The sequence below is a fragment of the Cyprinodon variegatus genome, unplaced genomic scaffold, assembly GCF_000732505.1.
Source record: "Cyprinodon variegatus isolate N-32 unplaced genomic scaffold, C_variegatus-1.0 Scaffold107, whole genome shotgun sequence".
NCBI lineage: Eukaryota > Metazoa > Chordata > Actinopteri > Cyprinodontiformes > Cyprinodontidae > Cyprinodon > Cyprinodon variegatus.
In genome coordinates this window covers 1,576,576-1,583,652 of record NW_015150560.1, presented here as the reverse complement: position 1 = coordinate 1,583,652, position 7,077 = coordinate 1,576,576, and positions in this window count along the sequence as shown.

The following is a 7,077-nucleotide window of genomic DNA, read 5'->3' as shown; positions in this document are numbered from 1 at the left end:
CGATCAGAATGTTAGTCTGTGAAAATAGAGTGCATCTTTAATACAATACAGTAGGACAAAATAAATAACATTTCAGGCTTTTACCGAGACAATTAAACTGCTACATAATCAGTAAATACATAAGTCTCCTCATATAGACCTGAAAGTTAACCGAGAACAAATAAGGATACAAGTTATCAAAAGCAGGGGCAGGGGTCTTTAGCCCCATTTCTAACAATTCCTTGTCCTGCATATTTTTGTTTTTTTTTCCTGCCTCTAGACACCTGACTTAACAAATAGGTGATTATCAGGCTTCTGCAGCCGTTTAGCAGCTGCTAAAGGGGGTGATGCAGTTATTTGATTAAGGCGTGCTGGAGCAGAGACAGGTAAATCATTTAGGATAGTAGATCCTGAGGACCGGGCTTGAAGAGCCAGGTCAAAAAGATTCACTGAAATGGATACCCTTGATAAATGTTCTTAAATAAAGTGTGTAAATACATTAAGATTGATTTATGACAATATATACTGTATTTACTCTTATTAGAGGGAGAGGGTTGGATTTTTATGCAATAGTCTGTAACTGGTCCCATTTCTTCGTTTTATGTTTTGTTTTTTCTGTCAGTATGTTTAATTAATTTAAACATCACTAATTTGTATGTCACATTTAAAGTCACAAAGTCATCACATTAGTAGATGTGATCAATGTTGCACTAAGCAGGTGTGAAGCAGAAAATTTAGAGCATATTATTGATGTTAAAAAAAATCTAGATAACAGATCTCCAACCAGTTAGATAATTTATGTAGCGAGAGAGTTGTTTGGTTACTAAATTTAATTGGAAAGTTAGTTGAAAGTTGCCAAAAATAATAAATAATACTTACCGGTATGCTAAGAAGCTGATCAGTTTGAAAAGTGTTGTGTCCTTTATCTTTTAGATCTAAGTAGATGACATCAACAGCTTATAGAGTGGTACTGATAAAAACACTTCAACATGTTTCTACCTTGTTCTACAACCTTTTTTTGCATGTGCCAGAATTCAAGAATACCAGAACCTAATAGCAGCAGCTGGTACCTATAGATGGAGTCACATTTATAGCATTCTGGGACAAAACATAGAGTAGCATGTTGCCAATGGTACAGTAATGCATGACGCGTCAGTCAGAAAACAGTGCCATTCAGTTTGAAGGTTGGTTCTTCTTCTACATCTAAGCAGAAGGTTGTGAAAGCAGCATGACGATAAAACATGTGTGAAATGTTTAGTTTAAGCCTCCACAGTGGGTTACAGTGAAATAAGATCAAATATTTATTGTATATACTGTCCCAGTCGAGCTCACACCCGCCGTATGTGACTGTGTGCCCTGGCTTGATAGTCTAGTTTCATCCCTTTAATAAAATGTCGTGTTGACTTGTGTCATCGGTTTAGGTCGCAGACAATGAGCACATATTGATACCTGATCCTGTTTCCCCTCTGTGCCTTCCCTAGCTTGTAAAGATGCATTATATTTAGAATTTATTTGTCTGTTATTCAAGTTTTGCATTATTAGGTTCTATTTTTCTTCTTTCAAAAAAGTTCACATTAATTTACTCTTTTTATTTGCACAATGAGTGCTTCTCTTATCACTTCTTCCGATAAATGTGAATCTTTTTTTTAAACATTTTAAAGCTTTTATTTCCTATCAACTATTAACCTGTAGATTTTGAGGAAAAAAAACTGGATTTACCCTCAGATGTCTGCTTGCATTACCTTTACCTCCCTGTGCCTACCACTGAATGAATAATATCAGCCAGTACCAGTCAGTAATCATGGCATTTTTAAGGAGGAGTAAAAAGGTATAAGAGGTTATTTTTTTCCTGTGTAAATGTCTGTATCAACCTGTGTGCCTCATCAAAATGATCCACTCTCTCTCAACAAGTAAAGTCAATCCATCACTTATTAGTTTCTGTCTCGTTTTTCCACATCATGAGAACAACTGATTTCCCTTGTGCAACTTACTCTGCTTATTGGTGTCAATAATCATCCCTCTTCTTTCTGTTTTTATACCCATTTTCCATCATTTCGGTGGTGATTTTAACATTATAAAACCTATTTAGGGGATTTTAAATGATCAGAAATCATTTAATATATTTAGTGATAATTATACATGATTTTAAAGAGGGTTTTCTTATTTTTTGTAACCCTTTTCGCTGAGTGTTTCATACTGTTTTTCTGCTGTCCTCTAAGGGCTGCACTTCACAGAATCGGTGATGAACAAGAATGCCTTATATCTGAACCCAAACTGCAACGTTTCACCCATTTCTCCTCTGTTCTTTTTTATCACTCCATCCCTGTCTTTGTAAATAAATAATTTACAGCAGGTAAAGACTGTAGAAGAATGAACATATTGTATTTTGCAAATGGTGTATGTTTTTCTGTTTGCCTGACCTTTAAAAATGAGTCTGAGCTACTTAACCTTGTAACCAATTGTGTCATTTGTACCTAATGTATGATAATGCAAATAAACAAAAAGGCAAAATGAGGTCCATACTTATGCTCCGGCTGTGTTTTTCTTTTCTTTTTTTTTTTTGTATAAACAACAAAAAAGTTCATACCTGTGAAATGAAGTTCAAAAACATCCATGGTTCTCGGCAATTAAAAAAAAATAAGAATCTTAAGGGAAAAGGGCATTGTGTATACCTTTCTTTTATTTCATCTATAAATCTAAATCTTTGCATATTGTTTTTTAATGAAATTCCTCTTTTCTGTACAGTCCAGTCTCGGGATTTCTCAAAGGTTCCCTCTTGGATTATGGTGTCGACTGCAAGGGCATCATAACACAACATGCCAACTTTATTTGTATAAAGTAATTAAAAACAGCTAAAGCTTAAACAAAGGGCTGAACATAGCTGTAACACTATAGACAGCACCTTCTGTAACTTCTATGCCAATATGTGACGAGTGAATTTCTCCGCTGTGAGATCAATAAAGCTCATCTTATCTAATCTCTAATCTAACACAAGTCAACCAAGATTATAAAGGCATGCCAACTATTAGAATGTATAATAAAACCAGTTAAAACAAACAAGGCCAAATTAAATCCCGCTAGTGTTAAAAACTAGTGTTGCACTAATACTGATACCAGTATCAGGCGAGGCCCCGATCCAGCACTAAAATGGTGGCATCGGTATCGGCGAGTACCGACAAATAGTGCACCGATACCATTTTGAGAGCCAAAAGTTTATTCAACTATTGTCACCCAGTCCAGGTAGGCTATAAAAAGTTCTACTGGATTCACCTTGTATTAGTCTTTTTCCTGCTTCACAAAGGTAGGCAGCAGCTTAACAAAACCATGATGGCAATTATTTTACATCCAAGTAGTATGCAGTTCTTCATATATACACACAAACATCAATTTCAAACAGATGGTATCGGTGTCAGTCAATACTGCACAGCCAGGTATCAGGTTAAAAAACAAATAATAAAAATGAGTTTTAAGCCCAATTTTAAAGAAGGCAGCGATAGTGTAATTCTAATGCAGAGAAGGTAATTCCACAAATGAGGAGCAACAACAGAAAAGCCACAAAAAAAGCATCCTCCCTGACCTTGCTCCCTGCAGGAGCTACTGTTCAGCTGACCTGAGGGGCTGTTATACCTTGGACTAAACATTGCATTGTTGTTCTGGGATTTCTCTCAGGGCTGCTTATTATTTAACTCTATTCTTTAAGCCAACCCTTGCCACCTAGTCACTCACTGCTGCAAAAAGAGACGGAGGAATAGTGCTTGCCACGTTCATATTTCAATATGAAGATGGTGTTTTCGAAGTAGCTTTAGAGGCTGGAAAACCTTATCATACATGTTAAAAAGTTTTACCCCAAAGTCTTCCTTTTTATCTGAGTTGAGTTATCAGGATTAGTTGTGAGAAAGTATTTTATTAGAACATCAAAAATATTCTGAGGATTTCTTTCCATCAATTTCTCAGAGTCAGAACTCAGGGTCTTACTAATGCCTCTATTGATCACTGAAACCTCTTCACTAATTTGTTCTAACCTTGATGTCTGCTCCATTTTGGATACTCCTTTATCTTGTTAATGGAAAAATAGCTTTGGAGCCTACATGTAAAGACTCGGCTACTTCACTAATATCTTTTCAGATGAGGCCAGATAATTATATCTCGATAATGGTTAGTATTAGATTGAATGCTAATAAAAAGATGTATAATGTTGTGACACAAATATATATATATATATTTTTATGTTTATATAAATGGGCTGCATGGTAGCGCAGTATGTATCATTGTTGCCTTAGAGACAAAGGGCTCCAGGTTCAATTACCGGCAGGGTATCTTTCTGGGTACTCTGGCTTCTTCCCATACTCCAAAAAAAATCACTTTAACTGTAAATGAATTGGCTTCTCTAAATTGTATTTTGGTGTGAGCATGTGTGTGTGTGTGTTTGTGTTTGTGCATGGTTGTATGTCTTTGTGTGTCTCTGTGTTGCCCTGCCAACCTGTTAAGGGTACAACCCACCTCTCGCCCATAGGGTGCCTGACGGATTACGAAGTTGAGAAAATGGGATGAATGAATCTATACATGTAAAACAAACATTCCTTGGATATGCTAAGGTCCTTTTACTTTCTCTCATTATTCTTTGAGGTGCACTCATGGCCTTTACCTATTTCAGACAAAATGTGCCTGAATGCATTCTTACCAATAATAGTGTTGGGCCCACTGGATTGTGTGCTGAGCTGTTTTAGGGTTTTTCTTACTTTTTCCTCCTCAGAGACTCCAGCCCAGACAAGCCTCCAGCTGGTTCCAATTGGACGCAATCAGGGAGCAGTATTTAGAGGAGTGGATTCCCTGGGATGGACACCAGTGGGTTAAAATTCCACATAGTGGTAACCTGCCTGCTAGCTCTCCTAAAGACTGAACCGATTGCTTAGACTCAAGCTTACCTCCTTGTCCTCCTTCTCTCTCCTAGAAGCCTTGCAGTCTCCAAGCCAGTTCTCCACTCAGTCCTCCTGAATCCATCCTCGATTGCTCACCTGCCTGTCCACCCTCTGGAGCTCTCAAGCCGAAGACCCCATCTCAGTCAAACTCAATCTCAGTGGGCTCATCCAACCTCCCCTCCAGCTGCTCCGCTCTCCAAAGAACTGTAAGGAATCAGCATCAACTCTTAATAACTCAGATCCTCCTGCCAGCGTCTAACTGATCTCTCTCCCCGTGCAGTTCCAGACTAGCTGCTGTTGCCCGAACCGCCACGCCGGGCCGAACTATTCTTTCTGTAAAACTTTTCAATAAACATTCTAAACAGCTTCCTGACTCGCGTTGTGTCTGCGCCAGAGTCCACTATTGAACCATGTCAAATAGTTCCTATTTAAATCTAAGATATCATTCTTACAGCCAAAGCTTTTTTCCTCTTTTTTTATATTTAAGCCTGACATAAAACGTTCCTAGAAAGTTAATATGTTTACGGGTTTTTTAACCCCTACTACTTGCTCTAAAAATATAGTCCCCTTTGCAAACCTGAAAGTCCATAAGTTTGACAGAATAAGAATAAAAACACACTGCCTTTATAAAGCATGTATTTAATTTTTTTTTTTTTCGATTTTTCAAATAGAAATATAAATAAAATATAAATAGAAGTATTATCTTTTTCTGTTCACTTGCTCTATATTCACAATAACTCCCCAAAAGTAGAACAGCAAACCTTTTTTTTTCATATTTTAACCATGTCTTTCTTATCGAGAACCTTGCCACTTATTTCATAGGACAAACTTTTGTTGAGCTTTTTTCTGTTTTCCAATATTAAATAACCCAAGTTCAATTAGTGTTAAAAAAAAAAATAAAATTTAATGAGCAATGATACACTCATCCATTTCCTCTCTTTACTTGCGAGAGAGGCGGGGTATACCCTGGACATGTCACCAGTCCATCGCAGGGCAACACAGAGATGCACAGTACAAACAACCATTCACGCACACACTCACACCTAAGGAGAATTTAGAGTAGCCAGTTAACCTAACAGTCATGTTTCTGGACTATGGGAGGAAGAGGAAGCATGCATGCTTAGGGAGAACATGCAAACTCCATGCAGAAAGACCCTGGGCCAGGATTCTTTTTTTTGTTGTTTTTTTTCTTTCTGTTTTTAATTAAACACAAAACAAACATTAGCTACATTCTTGGCTCAAGATAAGTTTTTTCTTTTTTTTTTTTAAACATTACAAATTACCCCCCACCCCTCAGAACTACTGTGTGTCTAAGATCAAAAAGTAATAACACATTAGTGAGTCATTAATATACACATATACATCTTCTGGGATGGGATTCTAACCCGGAACCTTCTTGCTGCTACCAACTACACCAACATTAATCTGTAAGACACACAATGTCAAGTCAATTAAATATAGTAAATGAAATAAATAAAAAATGCTTTTTTTGTAACCAGTAGATTTTACAAATGTTTCTTTTTTTTTTTTTTTTTTTTTTACCCAAATGATTAAAAAAATGCCTACAAACACAACCTAAGTAAACATGAATCCTTTTAGAGATAATACGAAAAGACATTCTGGTCATAAACAATTACGTTATGCTTTAATATGCTATATAGCCTTAAGTGAAACAGATGCAGTAATGTTACAGTCCAATACACATTCATGTCAATGCAAGCAATTACTGAGACAGGAAGTATAGCACAACCAAATTAGGATATATTCGCATGCATTAGCAGTTTTATTTTGTACCTACAGCACACCTAAAGCCATACCTTGTTTCATGCAGCATACTGTACATATATATCAGTTTAGACAAATACAAATGCTTTGTTCTGGAAGTTTTCGCTTCAGATTTTTCATCTTCTTACTTGTCAGGCATACATTTTTGCCATAAACTGATTGAAAGGATTATTTTCTTAAAGAGTAATTATTTTTTTAAAGGTTAATGTTTTATTTTATTTTTGGTATCTTCTGTGTACAATATTTAGGGAAAGGGTGAGAGAAATTATCCTAAACACTATACACATTGTATTCTGCTTTTATTGTTATTTTGTATTCAAATCCATCATAGATGCTGAAATGGAAAAAAAAAAAAAGATTCAGATTTGCATGACATATCTATGCTTACAGCTCG